Source organism: Hyperoodon ampullatus (genome assembly GCF_949752795.1).
Source record: "Hyperoodon ampullatus genome assembly, chromosome: 13".
In the NCBI taxonomy this organism is placed as follows: domain Eukaryota; kingdom Metazoa; phylum Chordata; class Mammalia; order Artiodactyla; family Ziphiidae; genus Hyperoodon; species Hyperoodon ampullatus.
The window spans coordinates 69,993,881-70,018,191 of NC_136926.1; positions in this window are offsets into that span (position 1 = coordinate 69,993,881).

The window sequence follows — 24,311 nt, forward strand, 5'->3', positions numbered from 1 at the left end:
TGGAAAGGAGCAAAAGAGGAATCAGTAAGGAGGCTGTAGCATTAAACCAGCTAAGAGATGATGAGGGCTTTGGGGAAGGAGTGAATGATTTGGCCTTAAGGAAATTGGTCTTGCCCAATAGGTCTCTTTGCCCACAGTATTTCTGCCTTCCGCGGGACTTTTGCTTTCACTCTGAATGTATCTATTCCCCCAACTCCACAATATCTCCCTTAGTAGTCAAGATAGAGGTTGGAGGCCTTAGAGTTCAGTAAAGCTAGGGGAAAACAGATACATCCACTGTTTCCATGTATCACTAATTACAATGTGGGTGCTTATAAGCTGACTTCATAAACACATCTGAAAAGATAATTGGAAGAAAGATATGAATGGAAAGGAACAAGCATTTGTGTAAAATAAAAGTACACTTAAGTTACACTGTCTATGCAATAGATAAACTTTTAGAATTAAGCTTAATCTTTGTGATTGAAGTGTTTATTGGATGAACGTATGCATGCATGCATGCATGCTATGGCAATACAGATCAACTGTGAAGAAGCTGACATTGTACTTCTGCAATTGTAATAATCAGTTATCACAGACTGCTACAGAGTTGATTTAAATAACCAGAGCAGCCAGCAATATGAATGAATGTGCAGCAACAAACCTCAGCCTTGTAACTGCTTAATTGAGAGTTTAGAATATGATCACCTTGGCCATGTCACAGAAACACTGTGAGACTGGAGAAAGAAAAGTGAGATCAATTCTGATAAAAGCAAATAACTGGTATAAATTTACTTTCAAAAACATAAAGTAGGACTTCCCTGGTGGCTCAGTGGTTGAGAGTCCGCGTGCCGATGCAGGGGACACGGGTTCGTGTCCCGGTCCGGGAAGATCCCACATGCTGCGGAGCGGCTGGGCCTGTGAGCCATGGCCACTGAGCCTGCACGTCCGGAGCCTGTGCTCCACAACGGGAGGGGCCACAACAGTGAGAGGCCCGCGTACCGGGAAAAAAAAAAAAAAAAAAAGGGAAGAAAGGCAAAGGACATGCACCAACTGTCTTTTAAGAAATTTCTTCAATGCCATCACAAAACAGTTCTACAAGACCCCACTGGTTGCATGGCCACATCTAACTACAAGAGATGCTCAGACCTTCATCCTATGTGTCTGGTCAAAATCAGAGCCTCTATCAACACAAAAGAAGGGAAGATTGTAGAGTCTAGAGTGAAGTAAGTCAGAAAGAGAAAAATACCACATGCTAACAAATATATATGGAATCTTAAAAAAAAAAAAAAAAAAGGTACTGATGAACGTAGTGGCAGGGCAGGAATAAAGACACAGACATAGAAAATGGACTTGAGGACCCGGGGTGGGGAGGGGGAAGCTGGGGCAAAGTGAGAGAAGCATCGACATATATACACTACCGAATGTAAAGCAGTTAGCTAGTGGGAAGCAGCAGCATAGCACAGGGAGATCGGCTCGGTGCTTTGCGATGACATAGAGCGGTGAGATAGGGAGGGTGGGAGGGAGGCTCAAGAGGGAGGGGATATGGGGCCATGTGTATGCATGTGGCTGATTCACTTTGTTGTACACCAGAAACTAACACAGTAATGTGAAGCAATTATACTCCAATAAAGATGTATTAAAAAAAAAAAAGAAAAACAATTAACATTTCTGCCACCAAAAGTTACAATTAAAATGGTTGTTGAGCTAGAAAGCTTGCCATAAGCTCCTTAGAGGAGTCTAAAGGTTGTGGAATTTGTACATTGCACTAAAACCCCCAGCTGGGAGGTTTTTGAAGATTGAAATCCAGCCAGAAATCTGCTGGCCAATGTGTTGTCCTGCCCATGGGATGTGTCCCAGCAAAAGGTTGCTTCTCTGCCACCCTCCCCAGGACAAACACCCACAAAGACTGAAAGCCATGGGGCTCATCGGGGGATTGTCCAACCCGAGATGGTGACTTTCCCTAATTCATCTTTTCCTAAGTCATACAAAGGCATTACCCTGATAAACCCCACTGTCTAGTCAAAAATCTGGACCTAAAGTGAGTACCATTTCATTTCACCGTCATCAAACAACAGAAAACTCTTTCCTTAGCAATGTTTGTTGTATGAAAAACTTTGAGGGGGAAAAATGTTTAACTGGGGAAAATATACTATCAGTGTATACACAGTAACAAAGCAACAAGAGAGGATTCAAAAGTTTTGTATCCTTGCTTTTACTCATTGAGAATTAAGTACTGAGGAAATTAAATACAGTGATTAGAGACAATGGACCCTGGAGCCAGATTCCTTGGGTTGCATTCCAGCTCTGAGTTCCTAGCTGCATAACTTTGGGTGAGTTAGTTAAATTCTAGGGGCCTCAGTTTATTCAGCTGTTAACAGAGTAATAATAGTATATGCCACAAATTTTCAGAGATTAAATATATCCATGTCAAAAGCTTAGAACACAAAGCATGCAATAAATGTTAGATGCTATTTGGACACACAATCAAACACTATCAACACTTGAATAACCAAATTTTCCAAATAAGTGGCATTTTTAAGAACAGAAATGGAAGTAACAGTGAACAAAAGACACAAATTCTGCTTCCAAAGCTGCCTGCATAAAGACTTCTGACAACAAGAATAAAAAGCTTCAGAATGCTCTTCTGACTCATTTTAGTTAATTTCAGATATTTAGGGTCATTAACTTGAGATGCCATAGCTTTTCAGCATGAAGTTTCCTTGAATTTTATCTGTTTCAACTAAAAGAATCAAAAACAAAGAATCACAAGAGACCATGTTCCCTTCTTCTCAAAAGAAATACAAAAGAAGCTTTTAAAAACACAAGTTGATTGTTCTCGTGAAAATAACATGTGTGTAAAATCATACATCCAACATTCCACTTTTGGTCCCTATTCTAGATAAAATAGTTGTTTTAAAAAAGGCACAAATGTATTATGTACAAAGCATTAATCACAATATTTTGCATATTTTATTATGGGAAATTTCAAATATTAAAGTGGACAGAATAGGCTAATGAATCCCCATGTACCCATCCCTCAGCTATTATCAACTAATGGCCAATCTTAATTTTTCTCAAGTCCCACCTACTTGCTCTCTCCAATAAGAAATATTTTGGAGCAGCTCAGACAGACATTATATCATTCTTGTCACATTATTTTAACAGATTTACTGAAACATAATTGACATAAAATCAACTGCATATGTTTAAAATGTACAGTTTGGTAAGTTTTAACATAGGTATACACTCCTGGAATTATCACCACAATCAACATAACGAACACATCCATCACACCCGAAAGTACCCTTATGCCTAGCAGTAATTTCTTCCTCTCAAACCTCCTGCTCTCCCAACCAGGCAACCACTGACCTATTTTCTATCACTTTAGATTCATTATCAGAGCTTTATATCAGGGGAGTCCTATGACACATACATTTTTGGGTCTATATTACATCACTCAGCCTAATTATTTTGAGATTCATCTATATTGTTGTTTGTATCAATGAGTTGTTGATCTATTTACCTGTTGATGGACACCTGGGTTGTTTCCAGGTTGAGGATATTACAAATTAAGCTGCTGTGAATATCCATCTACAATTCTCTGTAGAGACCCATTCTTTCATTACTCTTGGGGAAATATCTAGGAATGAAATATCTGGGTCATATGGTAGATACGTGTTTAACTTTTTAAAATTCCAAAACTCTTTTTCCAAAGTGGCTGTACCATTTTTTATTTCTATCAGCAATGTATAAGATTTCCAGTTGGCCTCCTGCCTTAAAAATACATGGTATTATCAATCTTTCTAAGTTTTAGCATTTTAATAGTTGTTTGGTGGTAGTTCGATGTGGTATATTTCATTTCTCTAATGACACATAGTGTTGAGAATCTCTTCTTGTCCTTTATTGCCATCCATATATCTTACTTGGTGAAACATCTGTTCAAATCTTTTATCCATTTCTTTAATTAGATAGTTGTTTTCTTAAGTTTTAAAAGTTCCTTTTCTATTGAGAATATAACTCCTTTATCAGACATGTGATTTGTTATGTATTTTCTATCAGTTTATAAAATTTTTTGTTGTTGTTGTTCTCTTAAAGGTCTTTCAAACAGTAGAAGCTCTAAATGTTGATGAAATCTAATTCACCATCTTTTTCTCTTACGGATTGTGCTTTCAGTGTCATATCTAGGAAATCTTTCCCTACCCTTGAAGTTACAAAGGTTTTTCTCCTATAATTTCTTCTAGAGGTTTTATAGTTTTAGGTTTTACTTTGAATCTGTAATGCATTTAGAGTTAACTTCTGTATAGGATGAGTTCAATTTTTACTTATAAATATCCAATTTGTTGAAAATGTATTTTCTCCACTGAATTGCTTTTGCATTGTTGTTAAAAATTGACCATATAGGGCTTCCCTGGTGGCGCAGTGGTTGAGAGTCAGCCTACCAATGCAGGGGACACGGGTTCGTGCCCCGGTCCAGGAGGATCCCACATGCCGCGGAGCAGCTGGGCCCATGAGCCATGGCCGTTGAGCCTGCGTGTCCGGAGACTGTGCTCCACAACGGGAGAGGCCACAACAGTGAGAGGCCCACATACCACAAAAAAAAAAAAAAAAAAAAATTGACCATATATGTGTGGGTCTCTTTCTAGACTCTTCTGTTCTACTGTTCTACTCCTTATTCTTGACACTGATACCACACTGCCGAAGTTAGGTAATATAAGTCTTCAGTCTTTGTTCCTTTTTTTCCCCCCAAAGTTGTCTTGGCTAGTCTAGGTTCTGATTTCCACATGAATTTTAGAGTTACCATGTCTACTTTTTAAAGCGTCTGTTGATATTTAGATTGGGACTGCACTAAATCTGTGATCAATTTAGAAAGAATCAGCACCTTAAAAACTGAGTTGAGTTTTCCAACCCATGAATATGGTTTATCTCCCCATTTATTTCAGGTCTTTTAAAATTTCACTCAGGAATGTTTTGTAGTTTTCAGTGCACAAGCCTTAAACAAATTTTGTCAAATTTATCCCCAAGTATTTCATATTTTTGATATTATCAACAGTACTGTTCTTTTAAGATGAAGTTCCCATTTTTTACATTACTACCCCTATTTTTTGTTGAGATATAATTGACATAAAACATTATATTAGTTTCAGGTGTACAACATAATGATTCTCATTCTTAGTTGCTAACATATAGAAACACAATTAATTTTTATATTGGTCATGTATCCCACAGATTTGGCTAAACTCACTTAGTTCTAGAAACTTTTTTGATGATTCTAAAGGGTTTTCCAATTTGATAATCACTGTTATCTGCAAATAAAGAGTTTTACTTCCTTCCTTCCAAATAGAATCCCTTTCATTTCTTCTCTTTTTATTACTGCACTGGCTAGAACCTCCAATACAATGATAAGTAAAAGTGATGAGAGTGGCTATTTTTGCCTTGTTTCTGATGTGGGGCAGAGGGGGGTTGGACATTCCATCTTTCACCATTACATATGATAGTAGCTATAGGTTTTTCATACATGTGAGTGAATTTTTTAACTCAAACACTGTAGCTTTTCTCTCTAGAAGTTTTATTTTGGTCTTTTTCATATCTTCCATTTCTCTACTTAACATGTTAGTTTCCTGAACATTTGGAATACTGTTTTAATAACTTTTAATGCCCTTGACTACTGATTCTATCATGTATCATTTCTGAGTAAGTTTCATTAGACTGATTTTTCTCTTCATTATGGGCTATATTTTTCTACTTCTTTGTATGCCTAAAACTTTTTGATTGGGTGCCGGACACAGAACATTTTACCTTATTTGATGCCAGATATTTTTCTAGTCCTATATGTATTCTTGAAATTTGCTCTCACACATGGTTAAGTTACTTGGGAAGAATTTGATGCTGTTGAATCTTACTTTTAAGTTTTATTTTTGAGAATCAGACCTGCACTTAGTCTGGGGCTAATTTTTTCCCAATACTGAGGTAAGACCCTTCGTAGAATTCTATCCAGTGCCCTGTGACATATCCCATTTACCACTCTGGCAGTTGGGAACAAGCACTATTCTGGAACCAACATGAACTCTAGGCACTGTTCTCTCTAACACTTCACAGTGGTTCTTTCCCCTGCCTCAGTGGGTTTCCTCACAAGCATGCACTGATCAGTACTCAACCGAGTACTCAAAGGACACACTCCTCTCATCTCAGGATTGCTCTTTGCACAGCTCTCTTCTCCTTTATTCTGCTCTGCAAACTCTGGCCACATTGCTTTCCCCAGACTCAGGAAAATTACTCTGGGAGACAAGTTTTCCCTGGCTTCCCCATTCCTGCACTGAGGCCTGGTAACTTTCCTTAGGCATAAGCTGCTGCAATCATTAAGTTCACCTCATTTGTTTCCCATCCTCCAGGGATCACTGTATTTTGTTGCCTGACGTCCAATGTCTTGAAAGCCATTGTTACATATACTTTGTCCAGTTTTTCAGTTGTTACAGGTGGGAGGGTGAATCCAATTCTCCCCATTACTTCATTTTGACCAGAAACAGAACTACGACAATATTTTTAATAGCAAAACACTGGAGGCAAACTAAATCCCTTCAAGAGAAATGGTTAGATGATTTATGGTAAGAAAATGTATATGTTGTCTTTGCCGAGTTGGCTTTTTTCAAAGGTAGCTTAGTGTCAATGTCCTCCAGTGAAAGACCTCTAGAACACACCTATAGCTGAACAAGCTGGGTGATTTCTTGTTGAAACAAAGAAGACAGCACACCACAGGGAAACATGGGACATCTCCATAAGAGGCTGTTAGAAATGACCTAATGTAGAATTTGGGCTCATGTTAGGGATTCACTGGAGGATTCAGAGAAGCTAGCTTAACTCAAGACTGGATGCTGTCAGAAAGTAAAGATAATCATATCTGTCAGATCAGCTATCATCAAAATGAACACAAACAACAAATGCTGACAAGGATGTGGAAAAAAGGAAACTGTTGGTGGGAATGTAAATTGGTGTAGCCCCTGTGGAAAACAGTATGGAGGTTTCTCAAAAAACTAAAGGTAGAGCTACCCTATAACTCAGCAATTCCAATCCTGGGTATATATTAGAAAAAAAAAAAAAAACACTAATTCGAAAAGATACATGCATCCCAATGTTCACAGCAGTGTTCTTTACAATTGCCAAGATATGGAAGCAACCTAAGTGTCCATCAACAGTTGAATGGATAAAGAAGATGTTGTATGTGTGTGTGTGTGTGTGTATATATATATATATATATATATATATATAATGGAATACTACTCAGCCATAAAAAAGAACGAAATTTTGCCATTTGCAGCAACATGGATGAACTTGGAGAGCACTATGCTAAGTGAGATAAGACAGAAAGACAAATGCTGTATGATACTGCTTACATGTGGATAAGACAGAAAGACAAATGCTGTATGATACTGCTTACATGTGGAATCTAAAAAATACAACAATCTAATGAATATAACAAAAAGAAGCAGACTCACAGATAGAGAACAAACTAGTGGTTACCAGTGGGGAGAGGGAAGGGGGAAAGGGAAATATAGGAGTAGGGTATTAAGAGGCACAAACTATTAGATATAAAATAAGCTACAAGGATATATTGCACAACATGGGGAATACAGCTGATATTTTACAGTGCCAATAAGTGGAGTATAACATTTAAAAATTGTGAATCTCTATATTGTATGCCTGTAACTTATACAATATTGTTCAGCAACTATAGCTCAATTTAAAAAATGAAGAATAAGGTTTTTAAAAAAGGTAGAGGTAATCCTATATTTGGGTAGTTTAATAAATCCTACCTAGAAGGAAAGAGGAATAGAGGAAGGCTAAAGCTCTAAGTGATAAAAAAAAAAAGAAAAAGAAAAAAAAAGTGGTACTCACTCATATTATCCAGGACAGGTGGATGCTGGATCATCTTTGTGGCTTATACAGTGATGCATATTGTCTATGCTCAATGGTCCCATTCCTGTATTGACCCATCACATTCCCAGAGTAGCTCTGTCTGATGTTGATGTTCCACGTAATTGCTTATGTTAAGCAGGAGAACACCAAGGCCAGTTCCCATGGGTCAGGGTCTGTTTTTCTCTTTCTTATGATTAAGAGAACCACAGCCTCATAGCTCCAGTGATAGAAAGACTAAACTATATAATTAGAGAGTAAATCGATTCCCCCTCACTTGCAAGACTGGAGTCCACCCCCTCCACAGGCTTTAAGATCGAGCCCAGGAGAGCCACTCACTGAGGAAGCCACCAGAATTTCTTGGAAAATCAAAGTAATGAAGCCTCAGAATCAACTCCCATGTAGGAGAATACCCCTAAGAAGAGAGCTGGATTGCTGGTTAGAAGGGCTGAATGAGCATTTTGAAAATGAGGACGGGATGAACCCGAGGAGGGAGACCAGGACCGAAGAGAGCACACGTGGGCGCCATTTTTCTAATGAAGATCCAAGCACTGCAGAGTCCTCCCTTGGGTGGCTCACAGGGAAATCTGGCCTTAGCTAGTGGTACAGCCTCTCATGCCACAGTAGTCTTACAAGAGTGCCTGATCCTTGGGTAAAGAAACAGTCCAGAGTATACACCAGAGTCTTGGTGTAGAGAGGCCTCAGACAGCACAAGGTAGTCAAGAAAGACCTGGTCTGTTCCGTTCCTGGGATTCAACACGCTCGGAGAGATAGGAAGGCAACATTAACTCCTCAGGGGGCACTTGTGGAGACTCTGAAGGTAGGCAATGGAACATACAGTAAAATAAGTGAAATCAAACCTCTTAATTGCCCCTGGAGGTTTCACATGGAGCCATGCATTCCCGGTGCCTTGTCTACTAACCTGGTCCTGGCGCCCGTTTCCCCCCGGGCTGGGTTACACCGACCTGCTCCTAACTTCGCTCCCTGCTTCCACTCTTCTCTCCCAAGCTTTCTTCTCCAGAGAGCACAGTCAGCAAGATCCTCTTAAAAGACCAATCAGATTGTGTCTCTCACACACACATCCTCAAAAAAGGAAGAAGAAAAGAAAACATCCCTACCAGTGGTTTTCCCAGCTCCCAAAGGAAAAAGCTGCAGAGCCTTTCCCATGGCCTCTGTGATCTGGCCCCTGGCTCTTTCCCTGGCCTCTTATCCCAACGCTCACATTTGCTCAGTGCTTTTCAATCGCAGAATGCAGGGTATTAGGGTATGGGGAGCTGCCAGGAAATCATCCCAGCGTCCTCACCAACATGTGACATCATGGCAGAGAACAGAACAGTCAGCAAATACAGGGAGTAAGGGCAAGGAGAGTTTAATTAATCACTTGCACTTCTGTGTCTGTGTGTGTCTGCATTAGTGTCCTAGGGCTGCCATGACAAAACACCATAGATTGGGTAACCTGAAGCAACAAACATGTATTGTCTCACTATTCTAGAATCCAGAAGTAAAAGACCAAGGTGTCATCAGGGCCACACTCCTTCTGAAACCTGTACGGGAATCAGGAATCCTTCATTGCCTCTTCTAGCTGCTGGTAGTTGCTGGAAATCCCTAGAATTTCTTGGCTTGTAGCTGCAACAATTCAATCTCAGGCTCCATCATAACATGACACTCTCCCCATGTGCACCTATGTCTCTGTGTCTCTTCCCTTCTCATAAGGACACCAGTCATTGTGATGCAGGGCCCACCCAGCATAGCTTCATCTTAACTTATTACATCTGCAATGATCCTACTCCCAAATAAGGCCATATTCTGAGGTTACTGGGGGTTAAGATTTCAATATACCTTTTGTGGGTGAGGAGACACAATTCAACCCATAACAGTGTGTGTTGTACATCAGGTCAGGAAGTAAAATGTGCATCTTACTGTGTGTCACAGTCAAAACAGTTTGAAAACTCAACCTTGACCCTCCCCACCCCACAACAAAACAAGCACGCTGTCAGTGCAGGGCCTTTGCACCTGCCACTCTTGCAGTGTAGCCACGTGCTCACTTCCTTTGTTTATCCGGGACTCCACTGAAGTGTCAGCTCCCCAGAGAGGACTTTCCCCTCCACGTCACTTAGACAGCACCTTCCGTCACTCTCCATCCTTTGACCCTGCTCTACGTTTCTTCAGAACACGTAGCACTCGCTAACAGTCTTCTATAAACACATTTACTTTTTTCCCCCTCCACTAACATGTAAGCATCGTGTGGGGAGAAACTGTGTCTGTATCCCCAGCCTCTCGAATAGCAGGCCCTCAAATATGTGATGTTAAACGAATGAAACTGTATCTGTTGTGAAAATAAATGAAGACCAATCAAATGAGAACAAGATAAGGCTATTTTTTCAGCACTTGACTTTGCAAAAGAGTCAGGCACCACCCCAGGTATTTGGCAGAAACTCAGGCAGGCAGAGGAGTGGGAAAGCTTTACAGGAGAAACAAGGGGAAGACACAGGTGTACCCTGACTGCAGACACTTAGCGTGGGGAAGCTGGAGGTAGGTCAACTAAGAAGGAAGGGGGCTTCCCTGGTGGTGCAGTGGTTAATAATCCGCCTGCCTATGCAGGGGACACGGGTTCAAGGCCTGGTCCGGGAAGATCCCGCATGCCGCAGAGCAACTAAGCCCATGCACCACAACTACTGAGCCCACGTGTCACAGCTACTGAAGCCTGTGTGCCTAGAGCCCGTGCTCTGCAACAAGAGAAGCCACTACAATGAAAAGCCCACACACCGCAACGAAGAGTAGCCCCCACTCGCCGCAACTAGAGAAAGCCCGTGCATAGCAACGAAGCCCAACGCAGCCATAAATAAATAAGTAAATAAATTTTATAAGAAGGAAGGAATCCCATGTGATTGTTTAGGGGTGCATATTTAGCTTTCTCTCTTTAGTCCTAAATTGTAATCTGGGACAGAAATTAAGGGCTCTGTCAGTAATTAATCAAGTCCTGGCTGTTTAGGGCTGACTGTATAGAAGCTATTGTTTCACTTTCTGGCCTGATTGCTAGAGGTAATGGTCTGACTTCCTACAAGTGTGACTTGCAGACAGCAGGTTGGCTTCCTGGCTGGTTAGTGCGGATTATAGGTCAGAGCTCTATTTTTATATACAGTCCGGCCATTCTCCATTGGTATGTTCATTCTCTCACTATAGAGAGAATTGTAAATGTATAGCAAAAGAAGTGGGTGGGCTATACCTGGAGGTAGGAGGTGAAGAAGGACTCACTTTTATTTTATACTTGTAAAATGCATTGTCTATATTTTTACAATAAGCTTGTATTCCTTTTAATTGTGAAAAATTTAATCAAAGAGTAAAATCAAGCAAAGGCAATTGCAAGCCACACTGCCTCATCTGATGTTTGCAAGTCCATATAGCGAAACTATCTGCTTAGTTACTGATGCCCCTGTATTCTTGGTTTTTATTTTATTTTTCTGAAAATAAGTTAAATATTGTAAAAAATGTGTTGAAACCTCTTTTGGGAATTTCAGTTCATGTGTTCTGAGTGAACTTCTGGTGATCCTTCATTTTCAACTGAACCCTTAACAACTAAATTTTTCATTCAACATTCAACCTCCCTAAAAAGTGAGGGAAGTGTGATGATTGCCAGAAGGCCAAGAATTCAAATTTGAGTCGTTTGACTTGAAAGCTCTGCTCTCCTAGAGGCAGAGCGCCATCTAGTGGACCTTTGGGATATTTTCAGTGACAACAAGGTTCACGTTGCATTTTTACAACTTTCAGCTGACTGGAAAAGCCCAGAAACCAAAACACTCCATTCGCCAAGCATTCTGGCTGTGGGAGGCTTTACTGTATTCATTTACTCTGGCTCTGGCTCTGGCTCTTGTCAAGGAAGATAACCCATGTGGATCATTTACTAGTATGTTCTGTGAACACATTTGTTTCCAATGTAACTGCCAAGGAACTCACTGTACCTTGTACACAACTTCTTACAGGACTTGATATAATGTGCTGTGATTATTTGCACCTTTGTCAGGTACCAGAGCCCAAAGACACATCTCTATACCCCTAGGCCCAGCTGAGTCCTTGTCACACAGAAGATGTTCAGTGTTTTGAAGGAATGGCAGATGCTCCCCACCCCCTGGCAGAAATCAGAAAGAAATTCACTGAATTCATTCATAAGACATTCGTACACAGTTGTCGAGAATACAGTGCTTTGTAAAAAATATATATATATATATATATATATATACGTGTGTGTGTGTATGTATATATATATAAGCTCTCAGTGTGGAGAGGAAAAAAGTACACAAAGAACCATTTTCAAACCAGAAATAGTACATTCAGAGAAATGGTACAGAGGGCAATATTTCAGAGGGGTGAGAAATTACTTTCTGCCGGGATGATTCCTCACATTCCAAATTCACTTAAGAGCAGACCCTAAAAACCACTCAGATCAAGGCATCACTGTAACAGATACAGGTATTCTGCTTGTAAAATCACTGTCCTCACAGGAGTGTACCTAATGTACTACCAACGAAAGCTTTGCCTCAAGGTTTTTGTTAGAATTATATATATTGTTAGAATTATAGTTTTTACTATAAAGCCTACCACAAAATAAAGCCCTCACATTGATATAAAACCTCAATTCTTCAATAACAGAGCAGATGTTCAGTCTATGCTCAGGGCTGGATGAAGCCCTGCTCACCCAAGGCAGGCTTCCCTGGAAGTTATTACACTTATGAGGAACCAGCTAGGGTGTCAGGAGCCAAACATCCTTTGCTTCCCTTTCTATCCCTCAGTTCACGGATCTACACTTTGATGATGTCGGTGGACATTTTTTAAAACACATAGTAAACAACTACTGTGATAAACACTTTCATTTGATTACTTTATATCATCCTCGTACACCCTGTGAAGGAGGAATTAATTTCTCCCATTTTATGAATGAAGACACAAAGCCTCGGAGTAAGAATTACTCGAGGTGAAGTAACTAGGGAGTCTCAGTCAGGATTTCAGCCCCTGTCTCTTAACCTCAAGCCTAAGGCTCTTTGCACAAACAAAGCTGCCCCCACGGCTGCTTGATTTCTGCAGCAAGGTCTCCCAGTAACCACCACTCCTGCCATTTACACGTATAGACTAAGTAGCTCTGTAAGCTTAGAGAGGTCACTTCAGCGCCCTCTGCTCCAGTCTACTCAACTGCAATAAAGGTGAGAAAACGACACCAGTCTGGCCTACTTCCCAAGTTGCTCCAAGAGCACAATCAGATGCAGGAGGCATAAGTATGTTGCTTAAAAGTACGGACCCCGGGGCCAGCTGCCTGGGTGTAAATCCCACACGCATGACTCATTAACTGCACAGCCTTGATCAGGCTGCTTCATCTCTCTCAACTTCAGTTTCTTCATCCGCAACATGAGAATAATGAGGAAACCTACCTCCTAAGACTGTTCTAAGAATTAAATAAAATAATTTAGATGAACTCCTTCGTAGGGTGCATGGACCCCAGTACTTGCAGAGGTTGTTATTAACAAATGCATCTAAAAGCACTTGGAAAAGAAGACGACTTCTTACAAGTATGGGATTATTATTATTGTCTATTCTAAGCCAAGATGATAGACCTGCCTGGACCTATCCTAAATTTTAACTTTTTTTCATTTATCTTTCGCAAATTTATTCTAAACATATCAAGTGCAGGGGCTTCCCTGGTGGCGCAGTGGTTGAGAGTCCGCCTGCCGATGCAGGGGCCGCGGGTTCGTGCCCCGGTCCGGGAAGATCCCACATGCCTAGGAGCGGCTGGGCCTGTGAGCCATGGCCGCTGAGCCTGCACGTCTGGAGCCTGTGCTCCGCAACGGGAGAGGCCACAACAGTGAGAGGCCCGCATACCGCAAAAAATAAAATAATAAAAAAATATAAAATAAAAATATCAAGTGTTTTTGGGTACTGGAGACTCAAGCAGGGGACAACAGATGAACTCTCTGAGGAAGCCTGTATGTGTTAGAACTCCTGCAGAAAGAGACAACAGACTCGGTGTTAAAGTTTAATGAAGGGCTTTTTACAAAAGAGAGGGCAGGGCTCAGAGAACCTCCCTGTGATGGTGAGGCACCAGGAGTACAGAGGCTGAAAGTTTTGGTCTCCCTCTGCCTGAGTAAATGTAGAGACAGTGGTGTTACCAGATCTGAGGAGAATTGGAGCCACCCCCAGCAATGGTGCAGCCACTAGGGGAGACAGAGGGGCCCACAGCCAAACCGGAATGGAAATTGAAGGCCAGGAGGCCCAGGATGCAATCCAAAGAGGGCAAGCCTCTCCAAGCCGGCATAGGATAGAGGATGGATGAGTAGAGATCCAGCGCAGCAGGAGGAGAGCGGCAGCACGTCGTCCTAAATGAGGACTAATCCTAAAATATACTTAGTCAAGTACAGAGTGACCCCCGTGAGCACAGAGGCCAGTCCTACCCTATTACTGAAGCGAGACAGCCTACTTTCAAATCCCACCTCTACCACTTATTAGTCATTATTTATCTTCTTTGTGCTACAGTCTCCTCATCTGTAAAATTGGGATAATAGTAATACCCTCTAGGGTGGTTGTAGGAATTAAGTGAGTTACTATTTAAAGTATTCAGAGCAGTCCAGGACACTTAGTCAGCACTGGATGAATTTTAGTTAATACTACTATATTATTATTATCCCTTGACCTTGGGGTGGGATTATGGGTATTTGTGCAGGTTTACATCATACATAAGTGAACCCTTTGGGTACTAAGAAAGCACAGGATCATGAATTTTATATGCCACAGACACCAACAAAACACACTGGCCCCCCACTGTACTCTGGAGGGAGGTGGACTTAATATGTATAAACACAACCTACTGTCAATTAATCATCATAAACCCATCTCGGGGGGCTTCCGTGGTGGCGCAGTGGTTGAGAGTCCGCCTGCCGATGCAGGGGACATGGGTTCATGCCCCAGTCCGGGAGGATCCCACATGCCGCGGAGCGGCTGGGCCCGTGAGCCATGGCCGCTGAGCCTGTGCGTCCGGAGCCTGCGCGTCCGGAGCCTGTGCTCCGCAACAGGAGAGGCCACAACAGTGAGAGGCCCGCGTACCGCAAAAAAAAACAAAAACAAAAACATCTTGGGGATCAGGCACATTTTGTAGATTTCCTTCAGTCTGTGTTTCCCCTACTGGAGAAAGAAAAGGCCATGCACTCAAAGGTTACACCTCTCCATGTGTCTTCTCAGGAAGTCCACCAAACACAGGAACATATATCAACACATATCCCCGTCCATTTTTCCTTTTGAAGCAGCAAACATGACACTTCCCAAATGGGCTTCCACTTGCTATTCTCCTTTGCTTCAGACCAAAATTGCTTTATTTCAATTTTTGCAGATGGTGTCAAGGTTCCCATTAGCAGAACCAGATGGAATTTGAAGCTGGTAAACAACAGCAGAGGAGCTGAGTCCCCAGAAGTCAGCCCAATGTTGCCATTGTCTGCTGTCCAGACTCTGAACAGCTGGCGGCTGGGCAAGTGTCCAATCCACAGGACACCCGGCATCGGAGAATATAAGCACACATTTAGAGACAGGGGAGGTTTGTTTGTTTTTTCTTTTAAGTAGAGGAGGTAAAACAGAAGAATAACTGGAGAAAGAGTATGAATGAACTCCTTCGAGAGGCATCTCGAGAGAGGATCAAAGCAGCAAAATATTTGCCAATGGAAACACCAGGTGGACTTCAAAACTATCAAATTTAAATCACACCAACGTTCTCAGAACGTAAAGGCACCCAATTCTCTTGCTTCAAACACATTTACCTCAGACCTCAGAGGTATAAATCAGCCTCATCTCTTCAAGATAAATCATCCCTACCTCATGCACAGCTACAAAGCATCCCATCCAGATGACTACCATTTCACCAAGAAATGCTCATTTTAATTAAACTTTGCATTATAATCTTGAGCCTAAAGGGCTTTTGTGGGTTTGGTTTGGTTTGCCCCCAGCATCAAATATGTGTTGCCCTGGAAAAGCCATGGCTGTGTAGGGTTTGTCTACTTAGATTCAGACTATGGATATTGCAAACTTGTGGGACAGTTAAAAATTTTAGAGGTTTATACAATTATCATCCTACTGGTTTCTCACAAAAACCATGTAAAGTAAATGGGACTAATTTTTATTTTTTCCATCTTGCCCACCAGAAAACCAAGGCTTAGTTTTCAGTGTTAGTGACAGTCTTAGAAAGTCTTAGATAAAGCATTACGGCTGTTTCCAACACACACAATGTTAAGAGAAAATGTGTAGGGCTTCCCTGGTGGCACAGTGGTTGAGAATCTGCCTGCTAATGCAGGGGACACGGGTTCGAGCCCTGGTCTGGGAAGATCCCACATGCCACGGAGCAACTAGGCCCGTGAGCCACAACTACTGAGCCTGCCCATCTGGAGCATGTGCTCTGCAACAAGAGAGGCCGTGATAGTGAGAGGCCCGCGCAGCGTGATGAAGAGTGGCCCCCGCTTGCCACAACTAGAGAAAGCCCTCGCACAGAGACGAAGACCCAACACAGCAAAAATAAATTAATTAACTCCTACCCCCAACATCTAAAAAAAATTTAAAAAGAGAGAGAAAACGTGTAGAAAATGTAAGCCAAATACTACAGAGGGAGGGGCAGCTGTTCCAGAAGGGCGAAATTGAGTACAAGAACATATGCAGCATTGAAATAAAGTTGCTGCATGAGGCTATCATTTCAGTGAAATAGCCTATCAACTCCGACCCACCACGAACTCATTTAAGGCTGAGGGCCCATGTGAACACTTGTTAACAGAAAAAGGGGAGGCCCTGAGAGAGGTGTTTCTCTACCCCCAGAAGGTGAGTGAAAAAAGCAGGGATTAAAGCAGAGTTAGTGCACTGCTGAGAACAAAATCTCAAAATTCTCCAATGTGGAGTTCAAAGAAGGCCCAAGACTAAGGTGAGTCCCAGGTTCCCTTGGGATCCAAAAAGGCTAAAGGTGCTTCCCAGCTTGTGTCACTGAGAAAGGAAAGAGGACTTGGAGAGAGGAGATGGCCTTGGGGGGCACTTCAACACTGTGGAGGGCAATCAACTCCCTCTTAAGAAGGTGAGTGGGCTTTTGAATGCCTCCCAACCCCCTCTTATAAGATTATGGGCAGGGGGAAGGGTCTTCTAAACCCCTCACCACTGAGTTAGGGCTGGTAGTTATCTGGAAGCTGGTGAGTCAGCAGTAGAGAGTTCAGGAAAGATATGGCCAGTCATTCAGCAGAAAACGGGCCAGGAAAGGGAGGCCCAGGGGATGCCTTCCGCCCTGCCATCTTTACTAACAAGGAGAGTGCCTAGCTGTAGGTAAAGTGGTCAGTACTGAAGTGGCTTAAGCTGTTTGGCCAACACTCCCCAAGAGGACCATCTACGGACAGCTCTAGCTAAATAATTTGGGGGGTCCAGTGCAAAATGAAAATGTGAGGCCCTGGCCAGGAACAGAAAATTAATCTCCCCTCTCCATGGGCCCACCACCCTGACTGGTGGTAGAAGAGCAAGTGCCAAGGCACTGCAACCTCCCTGCCAGGTTGAGATTGGTACTTGGATTGGGGGTGGGCAAGAGGCCTCCTGAGTTGCCTATGGAATATACTGGAACAGATGCCTCCTTGTTTTTCCCCAAGACACAGCAGGGCATGCACCACTCGAAGCCTTCCATGCCCAAGTGCCCGCACAGACCACACACACACACACACACACACACGGCATGTTTTTGAAGGCAATAGCAGTTGCAGGACAAGGATGGGGATGGGGAGGCCAGGCAGGGCCCAGTGCATGAAGAAATGGGGAAAGTGTCTCCAAGAGAGGTGAGGAGACAGCAAGATATAGGTCTGTGCAGGGGCCAAGGCTCTAAGCCCCTGACACATGCTCCACTAGCCCATCTGACCTCACGTCCAAAACACAAATCCAAATATAAAATTATTAATAATTTCAAGATGGTACCCTCTGGACATTACACACCAAGTATGGGGCCTTCTGAGCACAGGCCCAGTACAACTGCACTGGTCAGACATCCATGAAGCAGGCCCTTCCTGCTGAGCGAGAGGAAGCCAGCAGCAACAGGCTGCAAGGTGGGTGCCCACGGTGGGGACTGGAAGTTGGGAAGGAAGAGGTTAAGCTTCACTCAGATCTCTCACACCAGGGGGGTTTACAAGGGGAGGCTGCCTTGGAGACTTTCAAGAACCAAAGGATGCCCCCTGAGAGAACCAGTGGAACTTGACAGCTGGGCAGATAGCTGAGATGGAGCCACACAACAGAGAGAGGAAGTAACCTTGCCATCTCTGATGTGAGGTTGCCCACATAAGAGAACAGCAATCTCAAACGCCACGTTAAAGGCAGCCCTTTCTCCACCAGCAATTATGCAAGAAGATGGCCCTCTTCCACCCAGCACCTCAACACCGAGACACCAGAGGGAAAAGCCAGGGGAAAGGGATTGGTGAGAGAGCAGACTATACTCCTAGTTTCCAGCCTTTGCTGGATTTGGAGGGAAATGAGAGAAAATGGGGAGGCCCTGAAATGAACAGGTGATCGAGGTTTTAAAAAGAACAGAAAAAAATTTAAGAACAGGAACGAGACCATTTTAATTTCCAAAAGAAACTGAAAAATTAGGGAATCAGCCCAAACTGTCATTAAGGATGTCAGCTTCCCAGCAGGGAAGAGAAGCTTGACCGACACAATTCGATATTGGAAAGATAAAGTCATTGTGTGTTTATATCTGAGAAGTTCAAATTATTCAATCAAAACAATTATACACAACCTCAGTGATTGCTCCAAGAACTGGAACAGAGATCTTGCCCTTACTTCTGAAAGGGCTTTTTTTTTTTTTTTGAAGCACAGTTGACTTACAATTTTATATTAGTTTCAGGTGTACAACATAGTGATTCACTATGTTTATATATTACGAACCATGCAAAGATACTACAATATTATTGACTATTTCCTCTGTGCTGTACATTATATCCCCATGACTTATTTATATCATAACTGGAAGTTGGTACCTCTTAATCCCCTCCACCTATTTTGCCTCTCCCCCCCACCCCTTCCCCTCTGGCAACCACTAGTTTGTTCTCTGTATCTGTGAGTCTGTTTCTGTTTTGTTATATTTGTTCATTTTGCTTTTTAGATTCCACCTATAAGTGCAAACACAGAGTATGTCTTTAACAGACTCATATTTACTGAGAGCTCGAAAAAGCAGTTTCCCTAAATGCAAATCACTGTTCCCCTCCTTGAGACTTCAGGCCATGTACTCATCACATGACTCCCCAGCCAAAAATAGTTGACCTGTGTCTCCTAGAATATGAATGCTTTAGACAATTTGCAAGTGACTTCCTGTTACCAATTTTTGCAACAATTTTAGAACGTGCTAATTATTTGGTTAAATTATTTCTAAGGCAAGCTGTGCCCTCATTCAGAGTGTGATTTAATTAGACGTTGTCATACTAGGCTCAGCGAGAAATGTAGATTACAGGTAAACTAGCTTTCAGGTCGATTGGTTTCCTGGAGGATTATCTGTCTAAATTACATCAAGGTTATGCCTTGGCAAGAGCCTGCTATTTTGACTGCTTGACCGATCAGTTCAGTGAAATAAACCGTGAATCTGCTTAACATACTGAATGTACCAGTTGTCATGATAAATTGACTGGATAACAAGTAGTTTCCACATCATGTAAACAAAGTGGAAGGCCATGCCTTTGACTTTTGGTTTGGGGAAGATACAAATCCTTGAGCCTCATCTGAAACCCACGCGATCCTTCTCAAAACCACTTTTGTACTAGAACTACAATGGGAAGATCAAACTTTTAGGAACATATAACCAGGGCAAACTACAGACCACAGGTCAGATTCTTCCTACTTTTGTAAATAAATTTTTGTTGGAACACAGTCACACCCGTTTATGTTATCGTTTACAGCTGATTTCATACTGCAATGGCAGAGATGAACAGTTGTAACAGAAACCAGCTGGCCCCTTGCCTACTGTTGGTTTAGGATGTGTCACTAATTCCAGCCATTGAGATGTCTGAGGCAGTCAGCTGAGGTGGAGGAAGGAAGGAGGCACTTCAAAGAAATTTTTTCTTAATTTTAAGGAAGAGACAAAAATCTGTCTTCTTTTTCTAACAACTGTCATCATGGAATGTTTTGCTGAAACTCCTGCTGCCATCTTGTCACTAGCTTGAAGAAGAAGTCAACCCAAGAGAAGGGCAGAGAAGCAGAACTGACTCTGAAGTGCAACATCGGAAGCTCATCCTACCTCCGGATTTTTTGTTATTAAAAGAAAAAATTTTTTCTTACTGTTTAGGCCAATTTGATTTATTCCCATTAACTACTGACAAAATCCAATTAAAACCGTGGCAGACTATGGAGAACAGTATGGAGGTTCCTTAAAAACGTAAAATTAGAACTACCATATGACCCAGCAATCCCACTACTGGACATATACCCTGAGAAAACCATAATTCAGAAAGATACATGTACCACAATGTTCATTGCAGCTCGATTTACAATAGCCAGGACATGGAAGAAACTTAAGTGTCCATCATCGGATGAATGGATAAAGAAGATGTGGCACATATATACAATGGAATATTACTCAGCTATGAAAAGGAATGAAACTGAGTTATTTGTAGTCAGGTGGATGGATCTAGAGTCTGTCATACAGAGTGAAGTAAGTCAGAAAGAGAAAAACAAATACTGTATGCTAACACATATATATGGAATCTAAAAAAATGGTACTGATGAACCTAGTGACAGGGGAGGAATAAAGACAAAGACACAGACAAAGGACCTGAGGACACAGGGGGGAAGGGGAAGCTGGGATGAAGTGAGAGAGTAGCACTGACATATATACACTACCAAATGTAAAATAGATAGCTAGTGGGAAGCAGCTGCATAGCACAGGGAGATCAGCTGGATGCTTTGTGACCACCCAGAGGGGCGGGGCAGGGAGGGTGGGAGGGAGGGAGGATCAAGAGGGACGGGATATGGGGATATATGTATACATATAGCTGATTCACTTTGCTGTACAGCAGAAACTAACACAACATTATAAAGAAATTATACTCCAATAAAGATGTAAAAAAATTTTTTTTAAAAACCTCTGGCGGAATACGGAGCCAAGATGAATGCAGCTTTGGTGGGGTTAAGGATAACTGGAATTTTGGAGAAATTACTTCCCCCAAATAATAACTAAGTAGCAAAGCTCTGTTTTCCTAAAATAAACTTCTCTCCCACTGCTACATGACCACTGCTGTCTAGTGAATGATGAGTAACTGACTTGAACATTTCATTCAAAAAACATTTGGGAGCATTCTTGTACTACAACAGAAACAAAAATATTTTCAAAACATAAAGACACTCTTTTTGGCATTAGCTCTTTTAACATGGCAAACTTATATAATGTGATGTTCGCTGAGTCTTGAATAAATGGTAAATCTTACATTTTCTTACACTTAAGTCCTCAGTACCAAAGGAACCCCAATCTAGTAGCATTTTTAAGACTAAGGGAAAAAGAGAGAGAGAGAAGTTGTCAGCGTGTGTCCACGAGGTCAGTCAAACTCAAAACTAAACATCTTTGAACCAAAGAACCCCACTATCTAGGAGAGGCCATGAGAAGGATCCCTGTCCAATCCCTTCTTCAGCCATAACAGATTGTCACATTTCTTCTACTTAGATGCCTCCCATTAAAGGAGTTCACTTTTTCCCAAGGCTAAACACACCACAGCTGAACTCTGTAACTTTGGAATGTTCTCTCCTTCCAAATGTCCTAACAAGTCTTCCCCTACCCTCTCATTTTCCAAGGACAATTCACTATCATTTAAATTACAATTGGACAGAGATTCAGTTGGGAAAGACACTACCACACTACATGTGCATTTAACCATTTCACTGGATAAGGCCAACCCATGGAATAGAATCATCAAGTAACTTAATCTTTCTCCATCCCTTAAAATATACTCCATGGCACTATGAAATTTGGCTCCATGAATTCTCTGGTTTCTTTGGGGTCATTAAAAGTCCACCAAACATCTTATGTGAAAAAGGCAGTTTCAACTTGGTAATTAGAATATTCAGTCCCACATCACAATCAAAACTTGGTCTTAATATAAAGTTAAAGCCTCTTACCTCCTTTCTGTGTGTCTGTCACCAATAGGAAGCAAGTAGGCAATGGGGTGTCGTCAGATACTTCTTTTCTTCCTTTTCCAGCCTACCCTTCCACTTCCCCCTACAACTTGCTAGTTTTCAACTCCTCCAGAGTTAAAGTGGGGAAAGGAAAGGGAAGAAAGGACCAGGAAAGTCCCAGCCTCAAAGAGTCAGCGTGGATATCAACACTATCCAAGGCCAGCTGGCAGATACATGTGTTAGATCTCCAAGTGGTCTCAGAAAACAGAGGAAACACAACTCATACTTCTCCACAGGTTTTATATCGATTTGTTCTCCTCATGGGATGAAATCAGCAGCTCTCTCCACCGACATCCTCCACAAAAGCTATCCCCAATATTCAATCTCTACCCTTTTATTATACCCTCTATGTGAGCAAGGTCTTTAAGAGTCATAATTCCTTTACCTCACAGCCATTAGAATTGTTTACTATTTCAAAAAAAAAAAAACCAGAAAATAATAGGTGTCACCGAGTTTGTGGAGAAATTCTTGAACACTTGCGCACTCTTAGCGGGAATGTAAAATGGTTAAGTCATTATGGAAAACAGTAAGATGTTTCCCCAAATAATTAAAAATAGAATCACCATGTAATCCAGCAATTCCACTTCTGCTATACTCAAAAGAATCAAAAGTAAGTTCCCAAACACATATTTATACACCCACGTTCACAGCAGCATTATTCACAATAGCCAAAAGGTGGAAGCAGCTCAAGTGTCTATCAACAGATGAATGGATCTTAAAATGTGGTATATACACCCAACGAAATATTTAACCTGGACAAAGAAGGAAATTCTGACACATGCCACAACACAGATGAATCTTGAGGACATTACACAAAATAAGCCAGTCACAAAAAGACAAATACTGTATGATTCTGCTTACATGAGGTACTTAGAATAGACAACTTCATAGAAATAGAATGGTGGTTTCCAGGGGCTGGAAGGAGTGAGGAATGAGGAGATATTGTTTAATGGGTACAGAGCTTCAACTTGGGAAGATGAAAAAGTTCTGGAGATGGATGGTGGTGATAGTTGCACAGCCATGTGAATGTACTGAATACCAATAAACTGTACACTTAAAATGATTAAGATGGTAAACTTCATATTATGTATATGTTGCCACAATTAAAAATAAAATAAGGGGCTTCCCTGGTGGCACAGTGGTTGAGGGTCCGCCTGCCAATGCAGGGGACACAGGTTCATGCCCCGGTCCGGGAAGATCCCACATGCCGCGGAGCGGCTGGGCCCGTGAGCCATGGCCGCTGAGCCTGCTCGTCCAGAGCCTGTGCTCCGCAACGGGAGAGGCCACAACAGTGAGAGGTCCGCGTACCGCAAAAAAAATAAAAAATAAATAAATAATAAAAATAAAATAAAATAAAATTTAAAAGATAAAAATAGTTGATTCTTTCTGCTACCATCTTCTTTGAAAATATAATTTCTATTCTAGCCTTAGCTAAAACCTCCATGTTAACATCCTACCATATATTCACCAACCACAAAGTGTATTCTGGTTTCATAAATATTAAAATGTGATAAAGTGACTTGTTACTAAACCATGGTGGCTAGTATACTGCTGAACCTATTACCTCAGAATTGTTCTAGCAAAGTACGAGACATTTTTCCTTGAATGCATTTTCCAAGGTCCAACTCTCACCAGGCTGATTTCGAAAATTAACTTGTCTCTCTGGCACCACTTCTGAATTAAAATTAATGTTCCAAGTCTCTCTGACCCACACCCAATCACTCATACACACAAAAGAGAGGAAGTTTATGCTATAGAAATATTTTCACACTTGGAATTTAAAATAGCATCACCTCAACATTTCTAATTACAGAAAACTTATCACAAGCAAAAACAAGAATAATCAGATGCTTATCCTGAAACACTGGAGCTGATTTAAAATCACCTCGTCTCATTATTTTTACCCTTGTCCTCAAATACAATAGGAGGTGCCAATACAACACAAGGAAATCCTTGAGAGGAAAATGGTAAATCACTCATATTATGACAAGAAACGATTTACAGGTGTAATAGAAAAGCATAAATTTAGCAAGTGCAAGATTAAAACACTGTATGTCTGAAGTGCACTTAGCGTTAAACTCTGAGTTCAACTGCATACAAGTATGTAGAAATTGTTGACTCTAAAGAGATTCAATGAGTTAGCAATAACAGGCAAAATACCAGTTTCACATCATACCCATAGCAGGAAAACACTAATCAATATACATTACCGATCGTGCGTGGCCCGCAGT